Here is a 17524-nt window from a genome sequence, read left to right on the forward strand (position 1 = left end):
TACAAAAAGGATATCCTGGAGCTAGAAAAGGTTCAGAGGCGGGCGACCAAACTAATTAAGGGCATGGAGACTCTGGAATATGAGGAAAGGCTTGCTAGGCTAGGCATGTTTATACTGGAAAAGAGGAGACTAAGAGGGGACATGATCAACATCTACAAATATATAAGGGGACAATACACAGAGCTTGCGCGGGACCTGTGTTTGGTAAGATCAGCACAGAGGACACATGGACACTTGCTTAGGTTAGAGGAGAGAAAATTCTGCACAAAGCGGGGAAATGTTTTTTTCGCGGTAAGGACAATACGTGTTTGGAATTCCCTGCCTGAGAGTTATAATGGTGGACTCGGTCAACACCTTTAAGAATGGGTTGTATAAATTCCTAATGGATAATGAAATTCAGGATTATGGTGCGTAGTAACGCACTATAGTTATTATAAAAAAAAGGAATAAACACAACGGCTGACATCAGCATCAGACTAAATTTAGTCCAAAAACAATACTGCACAGGAAACCACAAATAGGTTGAACTCGATGGACAAATTGTCTTTTCTCACGTCCTAGAGGATGCTGGGGTCCATATTAGTACCATGGGGTATAGACGGGTCCACCAGGAGCCATTGGCACTTTAAAAGTATAATAGTGTGGGCTGGCTCCTCCCTCTATGCCCATCCTTCCAGACTCAGTTTAGAAAATGTGCCCGGAGGAGCCGGTCATAGCTAGGGGAGTTCTACAGAGCTTTCTTAGTAAAAGTTTTTCTTAGAGTTTTTATTTTACAGGGAGGCTGCTGGCAACAGTCTCCCTGCATCGAGGGACTGAGGGGGAGAGCAGTGTCCACCCTGCGGGGTCTGAGCCACTGTCTCCGCTGACTGGACACTGAGCTCCAGAGGGGATAGATTACTCCCCACCACAGGAGAACGCTCACCCCAGCAGCATGCTGCCACCCCCTTGCAGATCTGAAGTGTGATGAGTGAGTCACAGCCCCCCCTAACAAGCGAGTGGTCGGTGTGAAGATGGCGGCTACAGGGTCCCGGACGGCTCAGCGGTACCTAGGTGTGGCGCTGTGAGGGGCGCCCTGAGCCAGCACCTGACCCTACACTGACCATTCCAGCCTGTCGGGGTTTTGCGGAACTAAGCCAGCAGAAACAACCTCAGGCCACTATAATCTATGAAGAGCGGGAAGGCAGCGCCATTAAGGGGGCGGAGCTTCTCAGAGCGGAAACAGCAGCATTTCAGCGCCATTTTCCTGCCTGCAGTCAGATGCAAGTGGAAGATCAGTCCCTCCAGTGCAACTCCAGCTATCTGTACGGTACCAGGGGTTGTAGAAGGGGGGGACGCTGTGTAAGACTGTGTCACCTATTAAGGGACACAGTCAGCGCTGGTTTAGGGTCTCCCTATACCTGTAATAGCGCTGTGTGTGGGTGGGCTCCAATCTCTGTGTCTCTCTGCCATTCTTGGGGGGGGGGGGGGGGGGGGGACTCTGTCTGCCCTGTACCCTGTGTGTATGTGGTGTGAGTGGTGTGTAACAGCAAACATGTCTACAGACTCTGTCTCATATGCTGCAGAGGATTCATCTTCTCAGGAAGATCCCATCCCATGTAATCAGGATTGCACTGTTGTAGCGCAGATCCCAGCTAGAGAACCGGAGTGGTTAACCTCTCTTAGGGGAACTATTCCTCAGATTTCTGAGAGGGTTACAAGATCTGAGCATGTCACTCAGGTACTGCAATCCTCTATGGTTGTATGGTCTGATACTGCTCCCTCAGGGTCCCCTACGGTACATTCTCACAAACGTGCGCTTGCCAAGATTATGCAGGATGACACAGACACCGATTCTGACACTGCAGACGGTGACGGGGATGTGTCATGGGGGACGGCATCACTTGCTAAGGGGTTGCAGTTGAAGATTGAGGCCGTACGGGATGTGTTGCGTATTTCGGACACTCCTCCTGAGCAGGTAGAGGAGGCCTTTTTCATGGACAGTAAGAAGGCCCCTCTTACCTTTCCAGCATCTGAGGAATTAAATGCTATATATAGGCCTGGGAAAATCCAGTGAAAAAATTACAGATCCCTAAGAAGGGTCTTGGTTGTTTTTCCATTCCCAGAGGATGATAGAATGAAATGGGAGTCTCCACCTATAGTGGACGCCTCTGTTTCCAGGCTGTCAAAATAAGTGGTTTTACCAGTCCCGGGATCTACCGCGTTGAAGGACCCGGCTGATCGCAAGGTGGATGCTACGCTCAAATCCAAATATACGACTTCAGGGCTATAGCCAGATGGTCAATCACTCTGCAGGACGACTTGACTACGATGGATAAAGGTGATGTTGATTTATTCGTACGTAACATTCAGTATTCTGCGAGGCCTACAAAGAACAAACCTCACACCTTCTTTAGAGGTGGTCGTGCTAAAGGAAAAAAGCCTGCTCCCGCAGGTTCCCAAGACCAGAAGCCTGCTTCTGGTACCCACAAGTCCTCCGCATGACGGTGGACCACACAGCCTGGAGGAAAGTCAGATGGGACCAAGACTCCGGCATTTCAGCCACGTCTGGGTGTCGTCTGGCCTGGACCCTTGGATATAGGATATGGTGTCCTGGGGGTACAGTCTGGAGTTTCAAACTCTCCCACCTCACCGTTTCTTCAAATCAGGCTTACCGGCTTTGCAGGCAGATAGAGCAATTCTTCTGGAAGCTATCTGAAAATTGGTAGTGTCCGAGGTCATTGTTCCAGTTCTGCCTCATCAGTGGAACAAGGTTTACTATTCGAACCTTCTCATGGTACTGAAGCCGGATGGTTCTGTACGGCCAATTCTGAACTTAAAGTATTTGAACCCTTATCTCAGGGAGTTTAAGTTCAAGATGGAGTCTCTGAGAGCTGTCATCTCAGGACTGATGGAGGGGGAATTCTTGGTGTCCCTGGACATCAAGGATGCGTACATCCACATTCCCATTTGGTCGACGCATCAGGCTTATCTCAAGTTTGCACTCTTTAGACGATCACTATCCGTTTCAACCGAGGGTCTTCACCAAGGTGATGGCAGAGATGATGGTTCTCCTCCGCAAGCAGGGTGTGAACACAATTCCGTATCTGGATGATCTCCTGATCAAGGCAACATCCAGGGAGAAGTTATTAAGATTGAATGCCCTCATGACACATCTGCTCAAGGAGCACGGTTGGATCCTGAACCTTCCAAAGTCTCATCTGGAGCTGACAAGGAGGCTGCCTTTCCTGGGAATGATCCTCAACACGGAGGTGCAGAGGGTGTTTCTACCGGTAGAGAAAGCACTAGTGATTCAAACAATGGTCCGGGATGTCTTGAAGCCTTCATGGGTATCGGTTCATCAGTGCATCCACCTTCTGGGGAAGATGGTTGCCTCCTACGAGGCTCTGCAGTATGGAGGATTCAATGCTCGCTCCTTTAGCTGGATCTCTTGGACCAGTGGTTGGGATCTCACCTACATATGCATCAGAGGATACATCTGTCACCAAAGCCAGGATTTCACTCCTCTGGTGGCTACAACTACCACACCTTCTGGAAGGCCGAAGGTTCAGGGTTCAGGACTGGATCCTTCTAACCACGGATGCAAGTCTAAGAGGTTGGGGAGCAGTCGCTCAGGGAGAAACCTTCCAAGGAAGGTGGTCGTATCAAGAATCCCTTCTCCCAATAAACATCCTGGAGCAAAGGGCCATGTACAACTGCCTTCTTCAAGCAGCACACCTACAGGATTGAGCTGTTCTGGTGCAGTCGGACAACGTGACCACAGTGGCCTACATAAACCAACAAGGCGGAACGAAGAGCAGGGCTGCAATGTCAGAGGTGTCAAGAATCCTCCTCTGGGCAGAAAGGCACGCAGTGGCGATGTCGGCAATCTTCATTCCGGGATTAGAAAGATGGGAAGCAGACTTCTTCAGCAGACACTATCTCCATCCAGGAGAATGGGGCCTTCACCCAGAGGTGTTTGAGGAGGTAACCTGTTGGTGGGGGGTTCCTCACATAGACATGATGGCCTCCCGTCTCAACAAGAAGCTGCGGAGGTACTTTTCCAGGTCGAGAGACCCGCAGGCAGTGGCGGTGGACGCACTGGTAACACTGTGGGTGTTCACGTCAGTGTATGTGTTCCCTCCACTTCCTCTGATTCCAAGAGTTCTTCAACTTGTAAGAAGAACAAAGGTTCTGGCAATCCTCATTGCTCCAGACAGGCCAAGGAGGGCTTGGTACGCGGATCTGCTGGATCTTCTGCAAGATCCACAGCCCTTACCTCTGCGGGAGGATCTGCTGCTGCGGGGGCTGTTCGCCTATCAAGACTTACCAAGGCTACGTTTGATGGCATGGCGGTTGAGCACCAGATCTTAGCTCGAAAGGGTATCCCAAGCGAGGTGATTCCTACCCTGATACAGGCTAGGAATGGGGTAACATCTAAATATTACCATCGAATTTGGAAATAATATGTGTCTTGGGGTGAATCCAAGAAATTTCCTGCTGTGGAGTTTCAACTTGGACGTTTGCTCCTTTTCCTGCACGCAGGTGTAGATATGGGCCTGAGATTGGGATCTATCAAGGTTCAGATCCCGGCTTTATCCATTTTCTTACAAAAGCAATTGGCTGTCCTCCCTGAGGTTTAGACCTTTTTGAAGAGGTTCTGTACATCCAGCTTCCCTTTGTGGCGCCAATGGCACCCTGGGATCTTGGTGTGGTATTAGTTCCTGCAGTCGGATTGGTTTGAGCCTCTACAGGAGGCTAAAATCAAGTTTCTCACGTGGAAGGCGGTCACTTTGTTGGCCTTAGCTATCTGCTCGACGCGTGTCAGAATTGGGAGCTTTTTCCTGTAAAAGTCCCTATCTGATCTTCCATGAAGATAGGGCGGAACTCAGGACTTGTCGTTCCTGCCTAAGGTTGTCTCAGCTTTTCATATCAACCAACCTATTGTTGTGCCAGTGGCTACTGACACCTCAATTGCTTCAAAGGCCTTGGATGTTGTGAGGGCTTTGAAGATTTATGTGAAGAGGACGGCTCATCATAGGAAAACTGACTCTGTCCTCTATGATCACAAGAACATTGGGTGTCCTGCTTCTAAGCAGTCGATTTCACGCTGCATCAGGTTCACCATCCTGCATGCATATTCTATGGCAGGATTGCCGTGTCCAAAATCTGTAAAGGTCAACTCTACTCGTAAGGTGGGCTCTTCCTGGGTGGCTGCCCGGGGTGTCTCGTCTGTACAGCTTTGCTGAGCAGCTACTTGGTCTGGGTCGAATACATTTGCTAAGTTTTACAAGTTCTATACCTTGGCCTCTGATGACCTCAAGTTTGGTCAAGCAGTTTTGCAGGAGCCTTCGCGCTCTCCCTCCCATACTGGGAGCTTTGGTACATTCCCATGGTACTAATATGGACCCCAGCATCATCTAGGACGTAAGAGAAAATAGGATTTGAATTACCTACTGGTAAATCCTTTTCTCATAGTCTGTAGAGGATGCTGGCCGCTCGCCCAGCGCTTTGTTTTCCTGCTTTGGTTTTATAGTTCAGTACTGCCTGGTTCCTAGGTAAGTTCTGCGTTATTTACTGTTTCAGCTGTTGCTGAGTTTTTCGGCATGTTGGCCGGATTTGCCTGTTGTGTGAGCTGGTATGAATCTTGCCATTATCTGTGTATTTCCTTCTCTCGAAGTATGTCGTCTCCTCGGGCACAGTTTCTAGAGTCTGGTAGGAGGGACATAGAGGGAGGAGCCAGCCCACACTATTAAACTCTTAAAGTGCTCATGGCTTCTAGTGGACCCGTCTATACCCCCATGGTACTAATATGGACCAGCATCCTCAACGGACTACGAGAAAAGGATTTACCGGTAGATAATTAAAATTCTATTTTTTATACCTTAGATACTATGTTACTATGTAATACAGAAGGAAACTATAGGTCAGTAAGGCAATACAGTAGGAAACTATAGGTCAGTAAGACAATACAGTAGAAAAGTGTAGGTCATTAAGGCAATACAGTGGGAAACTGTAGGTCAGTAAGACAATACAATAGAAAACTGTAGGCCAGTAAGGCAATACAGTGGGAAACTGTAGGTCAGTAAGACAATACAATAGAAAACTGTAGGCCAGTAAGGCAATACAGTGGGAAACTGTAGGTCAGTAAGACAATACAGTGGGAAACTATAGGTCAGTAAGACAATACAATAGGAAACTATAGGCCAGTAAGGCAATACAGTGGGAAACTGTAGGTCAGTAAGACAATACAGTGGGAAACTATAGGTCAGTAAGACAATACAATAGGAAACTATAGGTCAGTAAGACAATACAGTAGGAAACAGTAGGTCAGTTTGACAATACAGTAAGAAACTGTATTTCAGTAAAACAATATAGTAAGACACCATAGGTCAGTAAGAAACTATAGGTCAGTAAGACAATACAATAAGAAACTATAGATCAGTTAGACAATACAGTAAACTATAGGTCAGTAAGACAATACAGTTAGAAACTATAGGCCAGTAAGACAATGCAGTAGGAAACTATAGGTCAGTAAGACAATACAGTAAGAAACTATAGGTCAGTAAGACAATACAGTAGGAAACTATAGGTCAGTAAGACAATACAGTAAGAAACTATAGGTCAGTAAGACAATACAGTAGGAAACTATAGGTCAGTAAGACAATACAGTAGGAAACTATAGGTCAGTAAGACAATACAGTAAGAAACTATAGGTCAGTAAGACAATACAGTAGGAAACTATAGGTCAGTAAGACAATACAGTAAGAAACTATAGGTCAGTAAGACAATACAGTAGGAAACTATAGGTCAGTAAGACAATACAGTAGTAAACTATTGGTCAGTAAGACAATACAGTAGGAAACTATAGGTCTGTAAGACAATACAGTAGGAAACATCTAAAAAGCCTTTATAAATGAGTTCCTCCTAACACCGCACAACTGCTCAGTGCGCAGACATTTGTGAGCAAAATAAAAAACCTATGGAGAATTATCACCAATAACTTTTTGCGGCTAATTAGATAGGGAGTTTTTGCGATGAACTGAATCCCCCCCATAAAATGTTTATACATACAGTGTGATGTTACATTGAGATTACCGCTGGAGGAAACTCTGTCACAATATTATTCAATGTGTAATTTATCCCATCCTCGTATGGGTGTAATATATAAATATATTCTTACTGAACAGGATTATTAGCACTGAATCAGTTATCACCCAATATAATATATATGCCGATGTTTAACAACAAATACACTTGTTTGTTTATTACATTATTCACCTTTATACATTTACCTTTGTGTTTAATATATCACTGATTTATCTTACATACTTTACTGTACTTAATAAAGGTTATATATTATTTATTAGTGTGCAAACAGGACAGCACTGTCTCTTCTTTGGTGTTTTATTATTGCAAAGCCCATGTCACCTCTAGTAATCCCACATGAGCGTCCATGTCACCTCTAGTAATCCCACATGAGCGTCCGTGTCACCTCCAGTAATCCCACATGAGCGTCCATGTCACCTCTAGTAATCCCACATGAGCATCCATGTCACCTCTAGTGATCACACATGAGCGTCCGTGTCACCTCTAGTGATCCGACATGAGCGTCCGTGTCACCTCTAGTAATCCCACATGAGCATCCATGTCACCTCTAGTGATCCCACATGAGCGTCCGTGTCACCTCTAGTGATCCGACATGAGCGTCCGTGTCACCTCTAGTGATCCCACGTGATCGCCCGTGTCACCTCTAGTAATCTCACGTGATCGCCCGTGTCACCTCTAGTAATCCCACGTGAGTGTCCACGTCACCTCTAGTAATCCCACGTGAGCGTCCACGTCACCTCTTGTAATCCCACGTGAGCGTCCACGTAACCTCTAGTAATCCCACATGAGCGTCCACGTCCCCTCTAGTAATCTCACATGAGCGTTCAGTGTTGATCAAGGTCCAGTCTAAGCATCCTAGCTTTTTTTGTTTTTTAATAAACATAAAAGCAATGATTACAGATAAAAATGTCAGTTATAGAATTATTTATTGTATGCTGTAACACCCTGGGTCTTGTCTACTCATTATATATATTAATGTATTTTATTTTCCAGCAGATGGACACACAAGCAGGAATATCTCAGAAGGACATCTAATGCTATCCCTGGATTCTGAAATAACAGATAATGACAGTAGACTGGATTCTCCAGGAGCTAACCCCATTACCCCAATTATTCATCCAGCTCTATCAGCTGATCCCTCTGATCCTGGGAAATGTTCTCCTGATCACTCTGATATTGGTGCATCTGTTACAGCTCTGAGAGTAGATACAGTGTTTCCCTGTTCTATAGATGCCATATGTTTTACACAGAACACAAACCTTATTACTCATCAGCCAGCTAAGGCAGGTGAGAGGCCATTTCCATGTTCTGAGTGTGGGAAATGTTTTACATATAAATCATATCTTGTTAGACATGAGAGAAGTCACACAGGTGAGAAGCCGTATTCCTGTTCTGAGTGTGGGAAATGTTTTGCAACAAAATCATTTCTTGCTACACATCAGAGAAGTCACACAGGTGAGAAGCCGTATTCCTGTTCTGAGTGTGGGAAATGTTTTGCACAGAGATCACATTTTGTTATTCATCAGCATGCTCACACAGGTGAGAGGCCATTTTCCTGTTCTGAGTGTGGTAAGTGTTTTGCATGTAAATCAGTTCTTGTTACACATCAGAGAAGTCACACAGGTGACATGCCATATTCCTGTTCTGAGTGTGGGAAATGTTTTGCACAGAAATTACATTTTGTTACACATCAGAGAAGTCACACAGGTGAGAAGCCGTATTCCTGTTCTGAGTGTGGGAAATGTTTTTCATCGAAATACCATCTTGTTAGTCATCAGAGAAGTCACACAGGTGAGAAGCCATATTCCTGTTCTGAGTGTAGGAAATGTTTTGCACGGAAATCAGCTCGTTATACATCAGAGAAGTCACACAGGTGAGAAGCTGTATTCCTGTTCTGAGTGTGGGAAATGTTTTGCACACAAATCACATTTTGTTATACATCAGAGAAGTCACACAGGTGAGAAGCCATATTCCTGTTCTGAGTGTGGGAAATGTTTTTCATCGAAACCAGATCTTGTTATACATCAGAGAAGTCACACAGGTGAGAAGCCATATTCCTGTTCTGAGTGTAGGAAATGTTTTGCACGGAAATCACATCTTGTTATACATCAGAGAAGTCACACAGGTGAGAAGCCGTATTCCTGTTCTGAGTGTGGGAAATGTTTTGCACACAAATCACATTTTGTTATACATCAGAGAAGTCACACAGGTGAGAAGCCGTATTCCTGTTCTGAGTGTGGGAAATGTTTTTCATCGAAACCAGATCTTATTAGTCATCAGAGAAGTCACACAGATGAGAAGCCGTATTCCTGTTCTGAGTGTGGGAAATGTTTTGCACACAAATCACAATTTGTTATTCATCAGCATGCTCACACAGGTGAGATGCCATTTTCCTGTTCTGAGTGTGGGAAATGTTTCGCACAGAAATCCGCTCTTGTTACACATCAGAGAATTCACACAGGTGAGAAGCCGTATTCCTGTTCTGAGTGTGGGAAATGTTTCGCACAGAAATCAGCTCTTGTTACACATCAGAGAATTCACACAGGTGAGAAGCCATATTCCTGCTCTGGGTGTGGGAAATAAGCTCTTTTTTTTTTAAATTGTGTATTTATTGTAAGTTTTTTAACCCCCCCCCAAAAAAAAATAATAATACAACAAACAATTATTAAAATTATGAGAATTATAAGAAAGTGGCACCTGTAAGAAAAATTTGTTAATACAAAACGTGTTTACAGCTCCTTTTGGAGAATTTGAGCTCAGTCCGTCACGATTTCACAAAATGTGGAAGTTCTAACTTTCCCTAACTACTAACCGGTACCATGCAGGGCACCAAGATGTAGTATGGTAAGTCCTCTTCTCCCGTGCCACTGCGTCCAGCGGTGGGAGATCGCGGTTAGTTGTTAAGTCGCGGCTCGATGAAGTCACACTGCGGCTCAGCGTCAGGGAATTCGGGCCGGTCAGATGGTAAACTGTAGCTCTGTGCCTCCAACGCGTTTTGTGCGTCACAATCATGGCAGATACAGTAGAGCATGCAATATGCAGACAGGAGTACTGTCAGACAATGTATACCAAATAAAATTACAATACATGCCCAACAAAAACAGGATATATAAAGCACTCACCAGTATAACATTAAGCAATAGGAGCACACAGGCGCCATGTGAGCTCACATATCAAGGATAAAGAGAGTAACCTATAGCTGAGGAATATAGAGATACAGAGGTAACTATATTGCAGACCATGAATAGAATAGGCATAGAGTGAAGGAATATTGAAAAAAATATATATAATTCCGGAGACATCTGCCATAAATCTAAACAGAATAAAACAAAACCCTACAGTCTCTAACTAAATCAAAACAAACCCCGCACCCTGTATAACCTAACCCCAACCTAGGTATACCTGGATCCCCATAACCCGCCCACCTAAGCTACTTAACTTGTCTAAGCCCTAAACCCCCACCCCATACCCAAAACGAGGATAAATAAAATAGATATATGACTGGGGCAACTGAAAAGATAATATCAAAGGATCTAACTCTAGTAGAACTTCCACGTATAAACTTACATATGTGAACATAAAATATGAAGGATAGTGTTTGCTATACCCAATAGATATTCCAATGCGTATCTAGATACATAAGCTCTTAAATGAACATTTTTCAAATTAAACATAGTGTGTAACTATGTAATAAAGTTAGGCCGATAATAAGACATACAAAAAACATGAGAATGGACAATATTTTACAGAGAATCAGTGAGAAAATAAAACATAGCGAGGGTCCTGGCAACAGTGAATCAGTACACAGACTTGGAAAGAAGCAAATTCAGTCTGGGGGACGGGCCCATTCCGGAACCATATAGCCCAACAATTCACAAACAGTAACCAGCAAACAAATGGAGTCATCAGCCATCTTGTACAGCATTATCCAAGTAGAGAAGAGTAAAGGCCTCAGGTCCACAAAAATTACAGAATGGAAATCCATCCCCCTCCCTAGCACCTCAACGGACTGCAATGTGATACAGTACAGTTCTCCAGTGTCCAAAAAGTCACATTTTGAGGCCCTGAATGAGATTACAGTGTGGGTCCACACAGTCCTAATGACGAGATGGAGACTGCCGCTGACATCCCATGCACCATCGCCAACCAGGAATAACGGCGAATACGCATGGGATTAATCCGCAACTCCCCCAATTTATTTATAACTTGTTGTGTAGCGGAACCCACAGGCTCACCCGAGGGCATCAACACAGGTAGGCAGGCAGACTGTTCAGGAGAAACGGGCACCACAACAGTCTCTTCTCCAAACATAGCAAGAATCCTTTTCTCAGATTCCATAGCAGCCTTCAGGATAGAGGAGGTTAGATGTTCAGAGGTACTAGCAGGGTTAAACATGGCTTGAAGGGGTGCCTCACCAAAGCCAGTAATATGTAAAGCACTGAATAGCAGATAGAAATATTAGAAAGGTCCAGTCTCAAACAGTCAATATCAGAGGTATGAAACACAGAAGAAATGGCAGTTCTGTGTGTTCATGATGAAGGAGCCCTCAGTGTTCAGCAGAGAGCTATAGTGAAAAAAAGGTGTGCACTCACTAGGGAAGCATAGGAGAGAAGTAATGAAGTTCCTAGGGGCCCGGTCAAAAGATGGCATCTCCGTGGCGGGAAAGCACTCTTAATAAGCTGCTCCCAGGGTTGGCCAAAATGCAAGGATTCCGCTCGCAATATAAGGCGACAGCAGCGGCACAGACACGGAGTTAAAAGCACCACTCAGAAGAAGCCGCCCCGCATTCAGCTTGGGTAAACAGTCGGGTAGTAGAAGTGGCGGATCCGCAGCAGCTAAGTTTGGCCACAGTAAACATGCGGTCAATCCCGGTGATGTAGTAGTCTCCCACCACAGCCAGTCAGTGCCAGCAGTCCCCGAATCAGCAGCCCGCCAGCCGGAGTGGTCAGGAGAGGAGAGCCGTAGCTGGAAGTGAACTTGCGCACAGCACAATGTCAGGCAGTGAGGCCGGCCGCGACACCCAGGATGTAGGCCGCACTACGCAGCTCCGCAATGCCAAGGTTTTTCTGCAGCTAGAGACAGCACAGACACCAAAAGATGCAGCACACTTGAACACCCCTGTGGAGAAATTTCCAACGAGAACGTAGTAGGGAGCAGGATATATCAGCAGGATGTTGGTCGGGAAATAAGCTCTTGATCGGCATGAGAGAAGTCACACAGGTGAGAAGCCGTATTCCTGTTCTGAGTGTGGGAAATGTTTTGCACAGAAATCACATCTTGTTACACATCAGAGAAGTCACACAGGTGAGAAGCCATTTTCCTGTTCTGAGTGTGGGAAATGTTTTGCATATAAATCACATCTGGTTACACATCAGAGGAGTCACACAGATGAGAAGCCATTTTCATGCTGTGAGAGAAATAAATCCGCTCTTGTTGAACACATTAGACATTACCCAAGTACGGAACCATTTACATCTTCTGGAGTATAATTATCACTGTCGTCCAATGTTCCTCGGGTGAATCCTATCTCCTATGCTTTATAAAATATACATGCTACCACTGGGTGATATAATCAGACGTCATGGCCTGGTCTACCACTGCTATGCAGATGACCTGCTTTTTGCTCCATGTACTGAGAACCGAATACCAATAAATGGTTGTCTAGCTGAGCGCCAGGGGTGGATGATGCCAGTTGGCTGTGACTCAGTCTTTGTGAAACATAATAGAAGCTCCCCAACAAAGGACAAGACTACAGCTTTACCAACCATCTGGATTTATGCTTTGGTGTTCAGAATTGCAAAATTCTGAACATGTGCTGAATCCTTCTGTTTTGTGGCTGACACAGACATCAGGTATCCGCCACATACAAATCCTCGTTCTTCCATCTGTGGACCATAGCCAGAATCAAGCTCTTGATTCCCTCAGAAGTTCATAGACTACTGCAATGCCATCTACCTGGGTCACCCAGCAAAAGAATTACAGAGCTTGCAGCTAGTACAGAATGCAGCAGCCAAGCTGTTACCTAACCAGCCCGTTCCTGCCTCCTAACACCCATTCTCTACTCCCTTCACCGGCTGCCTGCAAGATGACAAATCTATTTCATTATTGGCTAACTGACCTTCCCAGCCCACCATTACATGGTCCAAGGTACTAGAAGCAGCTTCTGCCTCATTACTGCCCTGCTTGCTGGCTTCTACAGATGAAGGACTGTTACCAGCAGTACCAAGAATCTCCTGGCATTCATTTATGGGTTGAACTTTTAGTTTTGCAGCCCTGAACATGGAACTCACTGCCTTGCACTGTAAGAAACCTTCACAAGCAGACTGATGACTGTTACTCACGCTTTTCATTAATGTACCTCTATTTACTTCCTAAATAATACATCCCAAATGCTTAGGTCTTTTTTCTGCTGTTTATTTTGTATCTTGTGCTTTGTGTGAATGTCTAATGCCAGTTTACACAATCTGTATTGCTGCACGACAATATGGCGGCAATTGGAATGTGTTTTCACTTTTTCTAGTTTGCCTAACTTGTTGCAGACACTCATCTTGACCTGGAGTGTTTTGGGATACAAGATCCTATCCATATATACCCTGTACATTACCATGTGCATTAGAGTCACCCGGGTTCCATCTGCAGTGGTTTGTTGTATGTTACATCTATATGGTGCGGATACTCCCCTGTATGATTTCATAATAAAAGCTTTTGTCTGCATCTAATTATTGCATTAAATCTTTTATTTTTATTCTGTTTTATATTCCCGTCTGAGTAATTACGCCATAATGTCTAATCTCGGAGTGGACCCCAGAAGATGTAAAGAAACCGTGTAAGTGTTCCATCATTCTGTTTCGTGTAAGCATACAGGTAAGTGATGGCACGGTGGTCACTGTCCGTCACATTCCGGTGGTATAATGGAAGTGGGACTGTCTGGGCTTATTCTAGTCTACTGCAGAAATAAAAAACTCAGCCTTTATCCTGCTTAAAAAAATTACAAAGCCCATAAATGAAGCTTGGTCGGACAAGACAGAAGCCACATTAATGGTGGCACATCATATAGGCTGAGGACCCATACTTCTGGGATATATGGCATAACTCCCTCTTCACCCACAAAAACCTTCCCTTCACCATTCACAATGTCCACCATTGCCCCTTCTGAAGGGACACAACTTTCCTTTGCTTTTTCCACCTCCTCCTCTACAGAGCCCAGGACCACCTCCATGACCATTACATGTTAATCTGGAGGCCAGGCATCTGGGAGGTTCATGGCCTGAGATGACCACAGAACCACCAGGTAGTGGGCAAGAAGAATCCACAGCTTCCTGAGGAACTGGAGAGTCCAAGGATCCATCCCGCATGAGGCAGAGAAGGGTCAACCACAGGGACTGGCTCACCAATTTCCTTCCTAAAAGCTGCTCTTTACCCAGTTTGGTACCTCTGGGATCCCACTCCAATTTCCCTTGAGAGTCCTTACCCTCACTAATCCCTTCTGAACCTACCAGTTCCTTCCCCTTCCAACCACTCCTCCTTTTTAAGCTTTCACCACCTGCTGTGTGAGTTCCATCCAACCACTCCTCCTCTCCTTGACTCATTGGTGTAGCAACCCCCTTCTCCCCTCCACCCCCACCACACTGCTACATTGCAGTTAAGCTGTGAGACTTGCTGCTAGCAGTACTCACTACTCAGCACACACACTCACATCATGATTACACAGCTGTGCCAGAGACACTGTCTCACTGACAAATAAATAATAAATAAATAAAATAAAGGAATAAGGGACAATAAACAAATAAAAACAAATATATATAAATAAATGGATAGGATAAGGATAAATTTAGTACAAATACAGGGACTCAACAATAAAATGCAGTAATGGACAAAGGAAGACAATCAGTTATACAACACAGTGGGAAAAGCTAATAGGGAAAGTTAATACTTATCTGCTCCACTTATCTCTGCACAGAAGTTGTTCTCCCCGGCTGCAGGCTCCTTTCCCCACCAGCTGCTGGCTCCCTCCGGCCACTGCTTCCTCCTGACTATTGTCTCTCCCCGGCCGCTGGCTTCCCCCTTGCTGCCGGCTTCTGGCTCCCCCGGCTTGCGGCTCTAGCACCTTGTCGCTCCATCCTCGTGTGCGTCCTTGTGTGTGCTTTCCCAATGTCACTTCCGGTTCCAGTCGCTTGATGCTCTATCAGTAATCGGTTTCTCCAACATACTTGAAATTTATTTGTAGTTGATTATGTGCTCATATTGCTGATTATACTAATGTATAACCTGTGACTGCTGAATTTACTATAATTCTGTCAGTTTTTTTCTGACTATTCCGATCTTCAATGCTTGTGCAAAGCAAGGTAGGGTTGGATTTTATGTCACTTTAACAAAATTTTAAGTGATTACAGTCACAAATTGTGTAGTACACTGTGCAAGTGTCTGATTATTTATTATGTCTAAGAGCGGCAAGGGTGAGGAAAATACACTCACATCAACACCAATACTCATCATGTTTGTCAAAGCTGGGTTAACCTATCAGGATCTGGTTCAGAAACATAGTTTTAGCTTTCATCAAAGTCTTGACAAATCCAAGGAGGACACAGGTGCAAGTTGAACCCCCATGGGCTACCTTTTTATAGACAATATCCAGTGTAGCTAAGCGGATAATTCCAACTTCTGTACCAGGGTTAGGTTACACTATTAACCCTTACATGCAGCATTCCACCTGGGGTTTATCACATCCAGCAGGGGAAGCAGCAGCCTCACAACAAAAACAGGCTGAAAGGACAGTGGTAAGTAAATCACATAGACATGAAACAACATCTTCACAGTCTACACATGCTTCAGATGAGGATTCGTTGGAGAATGAAGACTCATTACACTCTGGTTCTGCATACGAAGCTGAGGCGGAAGGTCTCAGCTCAGTGGACGTATCTGAGTTAATTAATGCGATGAAAGCCATTCTATCCTTAGAATAATCAGCAGAGCCTGTGTTAAAATCCAAGTCACCTGTGTTTAAATGTCCCAATACAGTCAGGACTGAGTTTCCTGGGTCAGGACAGCTGAAGGAAATTTATAGAAGAGGCTTGGGTTACTCCCAGTAAGAAATTTAGAATTCCAAGGAAATGGAATTCCAATTATCCTCTTCTGGCTGAGGACTGTTTAAACAGGGAGGTGGCCCCCAAAGCATATACGCATGTAATTCTATTAGTGGGAATATCCACATTACCTCTGCCTTCAACATCATTAAATGGTGTCATGGATAGGAGAGTTGATGGTTTTTGGCAAAAAAAATATTTTGCCCCGTCTGGGGCAATCATAATATCAATCAAAGCTTCAACCTGGCTGGCAAAAGCAGTGGCTGCCTGGGCTGATGCATTGGAAATGGATCTTTCATATGCATCTAGAGAGCAGAAATCTCATGTAGCACATGTCAAACAGGCTGCAATGTTTTTGAAAGAAGCAGTCTTGAATATGGGTAATATTGCCTCTCAGGCATCAGCTTCAGCAGTAGCTGCTCACAGAGTGGTTTGGCTATGTACATGGAAAGCTGATTCAGAATCCAAAAAGGTTTTGGAGTGTTTGCCTTTTACTAGAGATATTCTTTTTGGTAAAGAATTAACCAGTATCTTGGAGTCAGAAGCAGACGCCAAAAAAGTGCAGTTTCCTTCCACATGCAAATTCAAGCCTAAAATTCCGGCTTTTCAGCCCTTTCTGTCTCAAGGGAAAACAAAAGGAAAAGGAGATGGAAACAGTCCCAATACAACAAGTCTGGTGTTAAAGCCGAATTATAATAATAATAAATGAGAGTTCTCCGTTGTGATGATATTCAGCATATAGAATTTATTATCAAAGAGGGAACCACTCCCAATATTCTGCGCAGAGGAGCGTGGACCAAGACAGAATTCATCAATGAGCCTGTGTCTTTAGAACACTGACTTTACATTATTTATACCATAACATTATACAATTATTCAGAACTTATTTACACACAAGGCGCACATATAGATTAAATCATGGAGATACATTGGTTGATGAACAATAAGGGGAAATGCCAAATATGGTCAGATTAGCTAATTAAAGAGAGTGGTTTTATCCATAAGATGGCAGACTTGTCCATGGAGCTTGAATCTCCTATACATAACAATTAGGTTCTCTAATAGGCTTCGTTGTCATAAAGGTCATTCTTGTTCATAATAACGTGTTGTCTAAAGTGAAGGTCCATCAGATATTCCATGATATGTCCTTGTTCTGCCACAAAGTCTCATACAATATCATTGAGCACTCGTTATCTACACAAAGGCCTTGCTACTAGCCACGTAAACACCTAAACAAATGATGCTCAAGGATTGTGGGAGAATATTACTCTGTGCATAGTAACTCTATACTAAAAGAAGACACTGTTTAAGGGAACATTATAATATCAAGAATCATAGCACAATTAATGAGACAA

General features: G+C 44.4%; 1 pseudogene; it reads left to right on the forward strand.

Moving 5' to 3' along the window:
• Positions 1-12957, forward strand: part of LOC134984309 (oocyte zinc finger protein XlCOF7.1-like) — a 105122-nt pseudogene extending 92165 nt beyond the window's left edge.
• Positions 12958-17524: the final 4567 nt, after the last annotated feature.

The sequence above is a fragment of the Pseudophryne corroboree genome, assembly GCF_028390025.1.
Source record: "Pseudophryne corroboree isolate aPseCor3 chromosome 3 unlocalized genomic scaffold, aPseCor3.hap2 SUPER_3_unloc_49, whole genome shotgun sequence".
NCBI classification, from domain to species: Eukaryota; Metazoa; Chordata; class Amphibia; order Anura; family Myobatrachidae; genus Pseudophryne; species Pseudophryne corroboree.